The following is a 16,003-nucleotide window of genomic DNA, read 5'->3' as shown; positions in this document are numbered from 1 at the left end:
TCTTACCTCTCCTGCTGCCTCTCTGTCTGCCTGCTTCCTGTTGCATCCATCCATCGCATCGGAGTCAGATACATCGCATCAGAGAGCTGCTGATTCTGCCTGCTGGTAAGTGACCCATTTTTTTCTTTTATTTTTTTTAATGTATTTTAAAATAATATTTTATTTATTGTGCATAGAATTTTTTAAAATAGTTTTACTTAAAAGTATTGAGTATAGAATATTTTAAAATGGTTTACTTCAATTTATTGTGTGTGGATTCTTTTTTAAATTGTCTTAGACTATTTTAAAAAAGATTCTATCCAAAATAAATTAAAATAAACCATTTTTAAAAATTCTATACTCAATACTTTAAAATGTATTGTGCATAGAATTTTTTTTAAATAGTTTTATTGCAATTTATTGTGTATGGAATATTTTTAATGGTTTCATTTTAAATTATTGTGTGTGGAATAGTTTGAAATGGTTACAGTATAAATTATTGCTGCTGGAATAATGATTACAGTATACTATGGCTGGTACAATACCTTAAAATGGTTATAGTATAAATTATTGCTGGTGGAATAATGGTTACAGTATACTATGGCATTGTTATTGCTTAACAATGGTTTTAAAGGTTTTTTTATTTATAGAATATCTTTTTTAAAATTATTTTTAGGGAATTTTTATTTTTTAATTGTTTATAAAATATATTTACTACAAGAAATATTATTCATTTTTGCAAATGTTTTTTTGTGATGCAATATGTTGGTTTTAAGTGTACAAGTTGGTGCATGGTTTATGTATCTCAAAGTTGCTGCTTTTTTATGGGCAGGCCAGGTTGGTGCAAGGCAGCTTTGCCAGATTTCGTGTGTTTCACCCTCATTGTTTAGGAAATTCTGAGGTGGTTGATGGTTCTGTGAGCTTCCTGGCACTGTCCTTTATAATTTCCCACAATGCCTTGATGGTTTTTATTCCAGGGGCTTTGTCTTTCCTGTCCTTAGGGCTAGGGAAAAAACTGGTTTCATTTGCAGTCTTTTGGGGGAGGGATTCTTATTTTTTGGTGTTTTCCTGGCACTGTCATAGTTTGTGTGGGTGTGTAATGTCCTGCAGTTATCTATGCATTAATAATGATCTAGTAATATTTCCTTATACATTTTAGGAAACCTTCCTTACATAATTGGTGTTTTCTTTCATACTTTTGGATTTCTAATTTCTGTTTCCGTTACTTAGCAATTGCTAAAACAAATCCCACATGAAAAACTATTCAAAGCCTTCTTGATTTTAATTGTCAATTTATTTATTCCTGCACATTGTAATATTTATTCATTTACATATCTCTGTTTTTCCACTGTTGTGCAAATACAATTCCAGCAGCCAACAAAATATTTCTGGTTTTAATTCCATATCTTGCTTTACCATTGCTTCTAACCACTAACTTCTGAATAGCTACTTGGACCGACCTAAGTGATGTGCAGAAGACCAGCAAACCAATGATCCTTCCTCTGTAAGTAGCTGTCCTTATAGCTTGGTGTGCTCTGTGCTGGGTTCATCCTTGAGATAGTAAAGTCTTGCTTTCTGTGTCTCTCCTTTGTGCAGGTTATTGGAACAAGGTGGTGAGGTGGTGGTGCAGAAGATGGAAAAAAGGACAGTAATTTTCCTTTTCTATTAATTTGTGTGCTTCTTTCATCCTAATGCAGTGCATGCAATTAAAGTCTTGTTTTCTGTGTCTCTCCTTTGTGAAGGTTATTGGAGCAAGGTGGTGAGGTGGTGGTGCAGAAGACCAGCTAGGCAGTAATCTTCCCTCTGTAAGTAGCTGTCTTTATTGTTTTGTGTGCTGGTTTCATCCCAATGATGGCAATGAAAGAGTTCATTTCTGTGTCTCTTCTTTGTGCAGCCCATTCATTGGAGTCAGTGATACTGAAGACTGGCAAGAACAGTCATCTTCCTTCTGTGTAAGTAGCTCTTTTATTGTTTTTGTACTTATTTTAATGTTATTGTAGTTCATCCATTGGGGCAAAGAATTCAGTGACATCGTCTTGGCCAATCCCACCCGGTCACATGGTTGGCAGGCCACTCTCACCCGGTCACATTGCCAGCAAGCCACTCCCACCTGGTCACATGGCCGGCAAGCCACTCCCACAAAGGAGGCCACACCCACAGAGTAGGTTCCAAAGATTTTTTGAAACCCATCACAGACCTGAAGGCAGAACAAAAAGCAATGGGTGGAAACTAAGCAAGGAAAGAACCAATCTAGGGATAAGAGAAATTTCCTGATAGTAAGAATGATTAATCAATGAAGTTGTGGGTGCTCCATCATTGAGGTTTTTAAGAGGAGATTGGACAACAATTTGTTCAAAATGGTATAGGATCTCTGGTTTGAATAAGAGGTTGGATTAGAACAGTGATAGCGAACCTTTTCGGCATCAAGTGCCAAAAAGGTCACGTGGGAACATCATGTGCCTACAGGTCTGCACTCCAAAAATGCCAAGCTTCTGGGTTCTAGCACACATATGCGCCCGACAATCAGCTGGCTGGCGTGCATGTGCAGGCCAGTTTTCTGCACTGCTGGGACACTTAGGACAGCTGATCATTGCATGCACACCAGAAATCTGGAAGACAAGCAGGCAAGAGCGCACTTAGCAATAGCAATAGCAGTTCGACTTATATAAGTCAGTGATGTAGACCTTAGGATGCCCAGTCCTGATTTAGAGACAGAATTGTGGATGTTGTGTATGTGGTGGTAGTGGTGGTGCTGTGTCTTTCTTTTCTGAAGGGCAGAGCAAGCTTAGGTTTACTCAGTTTCTCTTTAAACCGAGTAAAACTACAAACTATAAAAACATGTATAGTTCATTTTTAAAATGTCCATCTATGAGTTCATTCACCTGAACTGTATCTTTGGTTTCACACAAGGGAGGAGTCTTTTTAAAATTTGCGTGAAACCAAAGATCCGGTTTATATCCGGTTTATATTGAAAAAGTTGATGTGTAAGCCCAGAAACAATAAAACCAATAAATAACGCACATGGGTTATCAAAAGATCAAGTTATTCATTAATGCTAAATTGCCAAGCTATAAATAACTATGTTTTTATTGTATGTCATACTGTATTACAACACATTGCAGATGAATGCAGACAGACGTAATTACCTAGGTGGGGGTTTTTTTAATGGCTTGCATCTATATAATAACCCTAAACCTGAGTTAAATCTACAACCTCCCCCCCCATACAGATATATCCAATTTCGATTAAGCCCAGTATTTGTCTATAGTACAGTATTTATATATTTCATTAATTCTATCAGATAGTTCATCATGTAGCAGGAACCCCAGTTTTTTGCTCCCTTGGTCTGCATGGAGGAGAAACAGAGGAAAGTGTAAATGAAAAGTGTGAATTTCTCATAATTCGAAATATTTTAATATATGTGTGCATTAGCTTGTTCTAATGACAATGCAGATAAATGTCTGTTTAGCATCTATTAATATTAAATATGACAGAACCTCAATAGAAGAAAATGCAAAGGATCTGCAAGAACTCACGTTAAAAGTTAAAGAATACAGTGTGACATGGTTGGTGTTGGAGAGGAGACCTGAGAATACCATAAAGAACTAAGAAAATATATCACTGAACCAGTGGCGGGTTTCAAAAATTATTCGAACCTACTCTGTGGGTGTGGCCTCCTTTGTGGGAGTGGCTTACCACCCATGTGACTGGATGGGAGTGGCTTGCCGCCCATGTGACCGGATATGAAGATGCCGACGACACTTGTCCGAACCACCTTAAATTACCTCACACACAGCACTGGCATGAATAAGAATATGATGTAAACTTGTTTTTTAAAAGGCATCTTTGGTTTGCGTTAAAACAACTTCAACACACGCAATGTTCTGATTGCACCACAAACGCAGTAGTCATCCTTAGCTTTCACAGAGGCACTGAGTTTTATAAATATGAGCATGATAGTGTAGAATAATCATATCCAAGGACCAGTGGTGGGTTTCAAAAAAATTTGTAACCTCTTCTGTAGGTGTGGCCTGCTTTCCGGGTCCACTGGTGGAACCTCTTCTAACCGGTTCGATAGATTTGATGAACCGGTTCTACCAAATAGGTGCAAACTGGTAGGAACCCACCCCTGCACTGAACAAATTAACCTAGAGTTTTCAGCCATGGCACAAATGAATGGGCTCTAATTATTCTACTTCAGACTCATAGTGCAAAGATTTAGTTCTTTGGAGAAAAGTCTCATGCTGAGAAAAGTGGAATGAAAGAAAAGTTAGTGACTAGCAACAGGGTGAAGAGACAATGAATGCACATTAGGAACAGATCATCATAGAGACAATCTGAGTGGTCCAGTGGTCGGATTCAAATTTTTTTGCTACCAGTGCTGTGGGTGTAGCTTGGTGAGCATGGCAGGGGAAGGTTACTGCAAAATCCCCATTCTCTCCCGATCAGCTGGGACTTGGGAGGCAGAGAATAGATGAGGGCGGGGCCAGCCAGAGATGGTATTTACCAGTTCTCCAAACTACTCAAAATTTCCGCTGCCAGTTCTCCAGAACTGATCAGAACCTGCTGAATATCACCTCACTGAGAATTGATATACTGGTGTCCCTTCATCATCATTATCATCATCATCATCATCATCATCATCATCATCATCATCATCCAAGGTGGCGCAGTGGTTAAATGCAGCACTGCCGGCTACTTCAGCTGACTGCAGTTCTGCAGTTCGGCTGTTCAAATCTCACCGGCTCAGGGTTGACTCAGCCTTCCATCCTTCTGAGGTGGGTAAAATGAGAACCCGGATTGTTGTTGGGGGCAATATGCTAACTCTGTAAACTGCTTAAAGAGGGCTGAAAACCCTATGAAGCGGTATATAAGTCTAACTGCTATTGCTATTGCTATCATCATTATCATCATTAAATAAATGGCAAAATGCTAGATTTCAGATTAAACTGTTGACATAAAGTAGTATTTAATACAGTATTTGGCTCCATTGGACATGCATTTTATTTTGTCGATCTCAAATGTTACATTTTGCTTGTGCCTACCGAAATCAAAACAGTTAAAAAACAATAGCAAATATTTTAGATAAAACCCAGGTTATTTTCATATGTTAAATGGAACAACTAAAAATTCTGATGACTTCATATAATGTTTGATTTTCCTCACTTTCTAAAGACAAAGTCCTATCCAGGATATCTTGGTCAGGCTAACGGTAATAAGATAAGGAATGCAGAAAGTCAATAACTGACAGAAGAATTTCTAGACAGTCCCAAATACAAGATTTAAGCAGATAAAGAATGTACAAAACCAAAATTCCAAATACGTCCGAGCACCCCACAAAAAATCAAGAATTCTGGTATCAACGTAATCTTTAATGCAAAGACATTGTGAGGCCATCATTAGGAGTTTTGACACTAGGTCTGCAAGGATGACACCTTTGCTTCAAGTGTCAACCATTAAGTCATTTAGAACAAAGTCCTCCTTCTTGCTAAAGTTCTGTTCCTGAATGGAACATTCACTGCTCACATTCCCTTATTGTCAGTTGCTTAACGCAGTGTTTCCCAAACTTTTGACATATGTGTACTCCTTCTATAATTTTCGTAACGCTGAGTACCCCTCATAAAAAACATATGCTTTAATAAAAATGAAGTACAGTATATTCACACCGTGTCACGCCTCACAAGACTGTCTAACCGTTAGATAACACTGCAATTCTCCGACTTTTAAACAGTTCCGCGGCTCAACGTCAACTGTTAATGTTCCCGCCGTTTAAAAATGGCCAAACCCAAGCTGCGCGAAGGATGCGCAGAAGTTCCCGCCATAATGAGTTGCGATACGATGTACGATGGCCCCAGTTCCCAGGAAATTCTAGTTATGGTTAGGGTTTGGTCACCATGAATTTGAAGACCGAATTAGACATTACCAATGCAGTCAAATTGCCTGGGTATGCTTAGGGTTAGGGTTAGGGGTTAGGGTAGGGGTCACCATAAATTTGGAGAGCAAAATAGAGATTAAGAACGGATTCAGAGACCATTCTCATGCTTAGGAGGGTCTGCACTGTTTGAGCAATTTACAAATACAAAAAGCCAATAAAATCCTGAAAAATAAATAAATAAATAATAATAAAATAAATAATCCTAACAACAGTATCAGTTACAATTTTGAAAAATGGGGAGGAAGTCATTTTGTAAATTTCATATTATATTTTCCTGCCTGGAAATTTGGTCCCCTCTAGTGTCCCATTTCTGTATTTGCAAAGTTTATATTTTCTTTTTTATTTTATTTTCAACTTTCAGACAATGATCTCATTCCTAATAAACAAAACAACTTGTGTTTTGTTTAGTCAATTTTTCAAAAGTTGTAACATTCAAAATTCAGCTGGCTCCTTAATCCTTTAAAACCCTTCTGATGTTAACTTCTTACTTAATTTTTTGCCATTTGCAGGCATTGTTGTTTTCTTGTTTAATCTAAAGAAGGATTAGGGGAAGTGTCCCTAATCCTAACAACAGTAGGGTTCCAATTTCTAAGGGGTTGCTGCAAAGAAGAGGGGGTCAACCTATTCTCCAAAGCACCTGAAGCAGTGGTGGATTTCTGCCAGTCCACACTGGTTTGGGAGAACCGGTTGGTGAAATTCGGCGAGCCGGTGAGAACCGGTGGACCCGGAAGTAACTTCCGGGAATGCCAGCACTGGCCCTGTCACTCAATTGTCCTTGCCATCCCATTGCAGCTCGCTTGCTCCCCCTTCCATCCTCACTAAACTAGGCTAGCCCAGCCAACCGCTCACTGATTGGCTGGAGACTGGAGTCCAGCCAATCAATGAGCGGGCTGGAGGCGACCTGTTTGAAAGCGATGCGCCAATAGCCAGCATTCCTCTCTTTCTCGTTCCCGAGCTGATCGGTCCTCCCTTCGCTTTGCCTTCCAGGAGCTTGCTGCTTCTCTCAGGTAAGCAACTAGGCACGAGGGGGACTGCAGAACTCGGGAGGCTAGCTTATGCCAGCTCACGCAAGCCACAAGCTGGCATATGCCATGTGGCAGGAAGCGGGTGGGCGTCAGTGGCGGCCTACGCCACGCGGGAAAGGGGGTGGCAGCGGCAGCAGCCTAGCTTTCACGAGGGAATGCTGAAAGCCCCCCGGCGACGTGCTTAATGACAACCCTGGCCTTGTCCCTCCAGTCCAGTGTCTTATCTGTCCTGCTGTCTCTCTTCCTGCCTGCTCCCTGTTGCATCCATCCATCGCATCGGAGGCGAATCCATTGCATCAGAGTGCTGCTGATAGAAAGTGAGGAAAATGAAACATTATATGAAGTCATCAGAATTTCTAGTTGTTCCATTTAACATATGAAAATAACCTGTGTTTTATCTAAAATATTTGCTATTGCTTTTTAACTATTTTGATTTCGGTAGGCACAAACAAAATGTAACATTTGAGATCGACAAAATAAAATGCATGTCCAATGGAGCCAAATACTGTATTAAATACTACTTTATGTCAACAGTTTAATCTGAAATCTAGCATTTTGCCATTTATTTAATGATGATGATGATGATAGCAATAGCAATAGCAGTTAGACTTATATACCGCTTCATAGGGCTTTCAGCCCTCTCTAAGCACTTTACAGAGTCAGCATATTGCCCCCAACAACAATCCGGGTCCTCATTTTACCCACCTCGGAAGGATGGAAGGCTGAGTCAATCCTGAGCTGGTGAGATTTGAACAGCCGAACTGCAGAACTGCAGTCAGCTGAAGTAGCCTGCAGTGCTGCATTTAACCACTGCGCCACATCGGATGATGATGATGATGATGATGATGATGATGATGATGATGATGATGATGATGATGGGACACCAGTATATCAATTCTCAGTGAGGTGATATTCAGCAGGTTCTGACCAGTTCTGGAGAACCGGCAGTGGAAATTTTGAGTAGTTTGGAGAACTGGTAAATACCATCTCTGGCTGGCCCCGCCCTCATCTATTCTCTGCCTCCCAAGTCCCAGCTGATCAGGAGAGAATGGGGATTTTGCAGTAACCTTCCCCTGCCATGCTCACCAAGCTACACCCACAGAACTGGTAGCAAAAAATTTTGAATCCGACCACTGGACCACTCAGATTGTCTCTATGATGATCTGTTCCTAATGTGCATTCATTGTCTCTCCACCCTGTTGCTAGTCACTAACTTTTCTTTCATTCCACTTTTCTCAGCATGAGACTTTTCTCCAAAGAACTAAATCTTTGCACTATGAGTCTGAAGTAGAATAATTAGAGCCCATTCATTTGTGCCATGAAAACTAGGTTAATTTGTTCAGTGCAGGGGTGGGTTCCTACCAGTTTGCACCTATTTGGTAGAACGGTTCATCAAATCTACCGAACCGGTTAGAAGAGGTTCCACCAGTGGACCTGGAAAGCAGGCCGCACCTACAGAAGAGGTTACAAATTTTTTTGAAACCCACCACTGGTCCTTGGATATGATTATTCTACACTATCATGCTCATATTTATAAAACTCAGTGCCTCTGTGAAAGCTAAGGATGACTACTGCGTTTGTGGTGCAATCAGAACATTGCGTGTGTTGAAGTTGTTTTAACGCAAACCAAAGATGCCTTTTAAAAAACAAGTTTACATCATATTCTTATTCATGCCAGTGCTGTGTGTGAGGTAATTTAAGGTGATTCGGACAAGTGTCATCGGCATCTTCATATCCGGTCACATGGGCTGCAAGCCACTCCCATCCAGTCACATGGGTGGTAAGCCACTCCCACAAAGGAGGCCACACCCACAGAGTAGGTTCGAATAATTTTTGAAACCCGCCACTGGTTCAGTGATATATTTTCTTAGTTGTTTATGGTATTCTCAGATGTCCTCTCCAACACCAACCATGTTTTCACTGTATTCTTTAACTTTTAACGTGAGTTCTTGCAGATCCTTTGCATTTTCTGCTATTGAGGTTCTGTCATATTTAATATTAATAGATGCTAAACAGACATTTATCTGCATTGTCATTAGAACAAGCTAATGCACACATATATTAAAATATTTCGAATTATGAGAAATTCACACTTTTCATTTACACTTTCCTCTGTTTCTCCTCCATGCAGACCAAGGGAGCAAAAAACTGGGGTTCCTGCTACATGATGAAGTATCTGATAGAATTAATGAAATATATAAATACTGTACTATAGACAAATACTGGGCTTAATCGAAATTGGATATATCTGTACGGGGAGGGGGAAAGGTTGTAGATTTAACTCAGGTTTATGGTTATTATATAGATGCAAGCCATTAAAAAAAACCCCACCTAGGTAATCTGATTACGTCTGTCTGCATTCATCTGCAATGTGTTGTAATACAGTATGACATACAATAAAAACATAGTTATTTATAGCTTGGCAATTTAGCATTAATGAATAACTTGATCATCTTATAACCCATGTGCGTTATTTATTGGTTTTATTGTTTCTGGGCTTCCAAAGAATATTAAAAAAAATGTTCAAAGCTTATATTTACTGTAACACACACACACACACACACACACACACACACACACACACACACATTTACATAGACACATCAACTTTTTCAATATAAACCGGATATAAACCGGATCTTTGGTTTCACGCAAATTTTAAAAAGACTCCTCCCTTGTGTGAAACCAAAGATCCAGTTCAGGTGAATGAACTCATAGATGGACATTTTAAAAATGAACTATACATGTTTTTATAGTTTGTAGTTTTACTCGGTTTAGAGAGAAACTGAGTAAACCTAAGCTTGCTCTGCCCTTCAGAAAAGAAAGACACAGCACCACCACTACCACCACAACACACACAACATCCACAATTCTGTCTCTAAATCAGGACTCGGCATCCTAAGGTCTACATCATTGACTTCTTGTGACAAAAGAAACATGCAAGTTGCTGTTTCTTAACTACATGTTTCATGCATTGTAAGAGCCGAGGTGGCGCAGTGGGTAGAGTGCAGTACTGCAGGCCACTTCAGCTGACTGCTATCTGCAGTTCGGTGGTTCTAACCTCACCGGCTCAAGGTTGACTCAGCCTTCCATCCTGCTCGCGGAGACTCGCGCAGGCGCTGTATGTGCCATCCAGCCGCTCGCGGAGAATCGTGCAGGCACTTTATGTGCCATGCCCCTGCGTGGAAGCGCAGAAGCCTTCAAAGACCGGTAAGGAGCGCGGGCGGGCAGGTGGGCCCTTCGCTGTTCCCGCAAGTTTGTAGTTTTGTAGTTTTGTAGTTTTATTAGAATTTGTAGGCCGCCCTTTTCCCTGAGGGGACTCAGGGCGGCTCACATAAAACTGGGAAGGGGGGAACACAAACATCAAGATAGAAGACATATAATAAAATAGTAGGCAACATACATTCATCATTCGGGAGGGGTAACTATCCTTATCCCCAGGCCTGACGGGCGAGCCAGTTCTTCAAGGCTATGCGGAAGGCTTGGACGGTGGAGAGGGTACGAATCTCCACGGGGAGCTCGTTCCAAAGGGCCGGGGCTACTGCTGAGAAGGCCCTCCTCCTTGTGGTTGCCAGCCGACACTGGCTGGCCGATGGGATACGGAGGAGGCCTAGTCTATGGGATCTTATTGGTCGCAGGGAGGTAATTGGCAGAAGGCGGTCTCTCAAGTATCCAGATCCACTGCCATGTAGGGCTTTATGGGTGATTAATAGCACCTTGAAGCGCATCCGGAGATCGACAGGCAGCCAGCGCAGCTCGCGGAGGATGGGTGTTATGCGGGTGAATCGAGGTACACCCGCGATCACTCGCGCGGCTGCGTTCTGCACTAGCTGAAGCCGCCGGATGCTCTTCAAGGGCAGCCCCATGTAGAGCACATTGCAGTATTCCAGCCTAGAGATCACAAGGGCCCGAGTGACTGTTGTGAGAGCCTCCCGATTCAGGTAGGGTCGCAACTGGCGCACCAGGCGAACCTGGGCGAATGCCCCCCTGGCCACAGCCGTTAGGTGGTGGTCAAATGACAGCTGTGGATCCAGGAGGACTCCCAAGTTGCGAACCCTCTCTGAGGGGTGCAAAATTTGACCCCCCAGCCTGAGTGTTGGAATATTAGTCAAATCTTTGGGAGGAAAACACAACAGCCACTCGGTCTTTTCTGGGTTGAGCACAAGCTTGTTAACCCTCATCCAGTCCATAACGGCCTCAAGACCCCGGCTCATCACATCTGCCGCTTCATTGAGTTGGCACGGGGCGGACAGATACAATTGAGTATCGTCCGCATATTGATGGTATCTAATCCCGTGCCTGCGGATGATCTCTCCCAGCGGTTTCATGTAGATGTTGAATAGCAGGGGGGATAAGACCGAGCCCTGAGGCACCCCATAATTTAGGGCTTCAGGGAACTTACTTCTGGGTTCGCCGACCAACCGGTTCATGGGGACCGCCGCGAACCGGTTGAAACCCACCCCAGGTGTGCTTGATGAGCATTGTGTCCAAAGCATTATGCCATTAAATACATTATTGTCATTAAAAGTTAATTTCATATTTCTCAAGGTTCCTATGAGATCCAGTCATTTCGAAATTATATTTGCATTCAGTTGGAAGGGGGTCTCTCATCATCCCCAAACGATTTTCAGGAAGCAAACTTTTTTTAAAAAGTATTGTTCAGTGACCAAAGATACAGCTGTCTTTGTGTGTGTGTGTGAGTGGTGTGTGTGTGTGTGTGTGTGTGTTTGCTTGTTTGCATGTGTGTGTATAAGAGAGAGAGAGTTTTTATTGACCTTGTTTTTTCTTCTTCTTTTGTTATTGGCAAAAGAAACAGTAAGCCACTCCCTTAGAAGACTCAATGTATATAAGAACTCAAACTGTTTTTATACAAAAGGAAAAGATCCAGAAGAATGTATACTGCCATGGGACCTACCCTATTTTTAATATTAATTATGGAATTACTCCAGGACGTTGGCTCAAGTAAGATACCTACTATGTGTTTATACTGAACTCTGTGAGGTAGAGAGTTTTCCAAGGGCAAAGATTAGAATGAAGTTAATATCAGGAGTAGGGAAATGCAGATTTAACTGCTAACGATAATCCTGAGACAATTGCACAATGGCTAACAGTTTTATTATTTTATGGTGGCATAAAATACTTTTTTAAGACTGAATTTAAGAAGAGGAAATTCAGAAGATAATTGTGTAAGTCTGCTGTACTTAGGACCCACTTGATGAAGTTGTTAAACCCTTTGCATATGTTACCAATATAACAGTGGCATGACAGCAGAAACATGAGCTTGCTTTTAAGGTTTTTAAGGTTTTAAGGTTTTATTAACATTTGTATGCCGCCCACTCCCTAGAGACTTTGGGCGGCTCACAGATAATTTAATTGAGACAAGCAGATTTGGGGAGCTATGGGTTTGCAAAAAAGAAAAAAAGGGGAGTGATCAGTGTTTTACCCCACTGTTGTTGTTCAATTTACGCCCACAACACCAGGAGTCTTTATTTATTTTTATTAGCTTAATGACAAGTGAAAGGGATCAAAAATGCTGTTCAAATGACTGAGTTCCAGATGCAGCTGTATCTTTAAAACAGAAGAATAGATGCCAAACAGGAATGGCTGGATGGGAATGGATTCATTTCTTATATAATACAGATTCTCATAATTAGTATTCCTTCTAAAAGTATTGATAAGGACTTAAATATGCATGGGCATGTAGTGCCCAGCCACCTTCTCATACAGAGCAAATGCGTGACCCAACAAATGCGTGCGCGACAAAAGCGTGCCAACAAAATCGCGGCGAGAAAACCGTGATGTCGCAATTGCACCCACAACAGCGCGCCGACAACAGTGCGCCAACAAAAGCGTGATTAGGGTTAAGGTAAAGGTTAGGGTTAGGTTCAGGGTTAGGTTTAGGGTTAGGGTTCTTACGTTGTTTTCACGTTGTTTGTTGAAGGCGCGCTTTTGTCGGCGTGCTGTTGGCATGCTGTTGTGGGCGCGATTTCGAGGTCGCGGTTTTTCTCCCCGTGGTTTTGTCAGCGCGCTTTTGTCATGCGCGCATTTGTCGGTGAACCAAGAAAGGAAGGAAGGAAGGAAGGAAGGAAGGAAGGAAGGAAGGAAGGAAGGAAGGAAAGAAGGAAGAAAGGAAATTCCAGGTTCTGTAGGCAATCAATCAGTGAAAACCTATTATCATTGATTAGTTCATACCTCTTCCACTCTCCATACGCCTCTTTCTTCCACCTCCCTCCAACTTTCTATCTTCCCTCCATCATTCCCCTACCACTCCTCTCTCCAGATTCGCTCCTCCCCTTCCTTCTCACTCTCCCTCCCATCCTCTCTCCCGCCCTCTCTACCCATCTTTCTTCTATCCCACTCCTCCTCCCCTTGGTGTATTTCCACTATATGTCAATGTACTCAACTTGTCCTATATTTACAGAGAAATTAAAGAGAAACAGTATACATGTGAAGTCGCATTACATTGAAATCTAACACATAATATATATCCCTCCCTCCCCCCACCCTCCCCCCCAACACCCCACCTCCCTCCCCCCTTCAACTTCCCAGAGCCCGTACACGGTATAGATTTTTAACAAACACAGTCTAAAATATATTGAGAAAAAAGAAATAGAAAAAGAGGTTAATAACATCTCTACATTGATCTTAGCTTCTTCCTGCTACACTAACTTCGAACAGTTTAAATCATTCCGGATCTTAAGCATAGGCTATCTGGAATTTCTTAGTCTCATATTTGTTTTGTATATAGTCAATCCATTTTTTCCAGTCTCGTTTATATCTCTCATTTGAATGATCTTTAAGATATGCCGATATTTTAGCCATCTCGTCTAAGTTTGTAACTTTCAATGTCCATTCTTGAGTTATAGGCAAGTCTTCCTTCTTCCAGTATTGCACCACCAACAGTCTTGCCACCGTTATTAGGTGCAGAACCAAGTTAGTCTCTACCATTGTAAAGTCAGTACATATACCTAGTAAAAATAACTGAGGAGTAAACTTTATCCTTCTTTTAAAGATATTTTGCATAATCCACCATATTTTTATCCAAAATGCCTTAACCTTTTGACAGGTCCACCATATATGAAAATATGTAGCATCGAGAGAACCACACCTCCAACATTTAGGCTGTACATTCGGATACATAGAAGCCAGCCTTTTAGGATCTAAATGGCATCTATAGAACATCTTATAAAAATTTTCTCTCAGGTTTTGAGCTTGTGTAAATTTCACATTTCTTACCCATATTCTTTCCCATGTATCCAACATTATTGGTTCTTCAATATTTTGAGCCCACTTTATCATACAATCTTTAACTAATTCTGTTTCCAAATCCATCTGTATTAGTACATTATATATCCTCTTTATATGCATTAAACTTTGATCTCTTATTTGTTTAAACAAATTATCCTCAACTTGGATAAAACCAATTTTTTGATCTATTTTCCACCTGGCCTGTAATTGCCCATACTGGAACCATGTTTGAACTACCTTCTCCTCTTTTAATACCTTTAAAGATTTTAGTTGTAGTACCCCCTTTTCCAAAATGAAAAGCTGTCTGTAGGTAGTTCTATCCTGTTTTTGTGTTATATTCATATTTTCAATTGCATGTCTAGGAATTGCCCACATGGGTATCTTGTCATTTAATTTATATTGGTATTTTTTCCAGACCCACAGTAAAGCATTTCTTAAAATATGACTTTTAAAATTCTTATCCAATTTTTTGTTGAATAACAGGTAAGCATGCCAACCATATACCAGATCGTGTCCCTCAAAATTCAGTATTCTATCATTGGTTAAATGAGTCCAATCACTAATTACAGATGGAGCCACTGCATCATAATATAGTTTTAGGTTAGGTAATTTCAAGCCTCCTCTCTCACGTACATCTTGCATTATTTTCATCTTTACCCTCGGCTTCTTTCCTGCCCATACAAATTTGTTGATACCCTTCTGCCATTCTAAAAGATTCGCATCTTTTTTAAGTATAGGTAACATTTGGAAGAGAAATAAAATTTTTGGTAAGATGTTCATTTTCACTGCCGCTATCCTGCCCAGATAAGATAAGTGCAATTTCTCCCATTTTTCCATCTCTATCTGTATACTATGCCAAAGTGGTTCATAATTATGCTTATATAATTTCCCGTTTGAGGTTAAAATATTAACCCCAAGATATTTGACTTTTTTGACTACCTCACATCCTAGCATCTCTCCTAGTTCTTCCTTTTGTTTAGTATTCATATTTATAGCTAATATTTTGGTTTTTCCTAAATTTATTTTAAAACCAGACACTTGACCATATTGATTAATCGTATTCATTAAAACCATACTAGATTCCTGCGGTTGTTCCAATATTATGACCAAGTCACCCGCAAAAGCGCGGACTCTGTATTCTTGCTGCCTAATCTTGATCCCTTTTAGACCATCCAAGCCCCGTATTTTATTCAACAATACTTCCAAAGTTATAATAAACAATAGTGGGGACAAAGGACAGCCCTGTCTTGTACCTTTTCCAATTTGAAAAGGGTCTGTTAAACTTCCATTGACTATGATTTGTGCTGTTTGCTGTTGGTATATTGCTTTAATTGACTGTAAAAAGCCATCTCCTATCTGCATTTTTTGCAATATCTTCAACAGAAATTGCCAGTTAACTCGATCAAAGGCCTTCTCAGCATCCAAAAATATGAATGCAGCAGGAATTTGGTTGTTCTTTCCCAAATGTTCTAATGCATTAACAATTAATCTAATATTACTTTTCATCTGTCTCCCCTCTATAAAACCTGTTTGGTCAGTGTGTATCAATTGTTGAATAACCAGCATTAACCTATTTGCTAGTATTTTAGTAAAATTTTTATAATCTACATTAAGTAATGAGATAGGTCTATAATTTTTTGGTTGGGTAGTATCTTGATCTTCTTTGGGTATCAAAGATATAAACGCTGTCTTCCAAGATGGAGGCACCTTACCTTCCGTTTGAATCTTATTAAATAATTCTCTAAGAGGTTCTACCATTTCTAACTGTAAATTTTTATAGTAAACCGCTGTCAAATCATCTGTACCTGGTGCTTTC

The sequence above is a fragment of the Thamnophis sirtalis genome, unplaced genomic scaffold (genome assembly GCF_051295495.1).
Source record: "Thamnophis sirtalis isolate CommonGarterSnake01/CBP01778 unplaced genomic scaffold, rThaSir2_p1.2 scaffold_11, whole genome shotgun sequence".
Lineage (NCBI taxonomy): Eukaryota > Metazoa > Chordata > Lepidosauria > Squamata > Natricidae > Thamnophis > Thamnophis sirtalis.
This window is presented reverse-complemented; position numbering follows the sequence as displayed.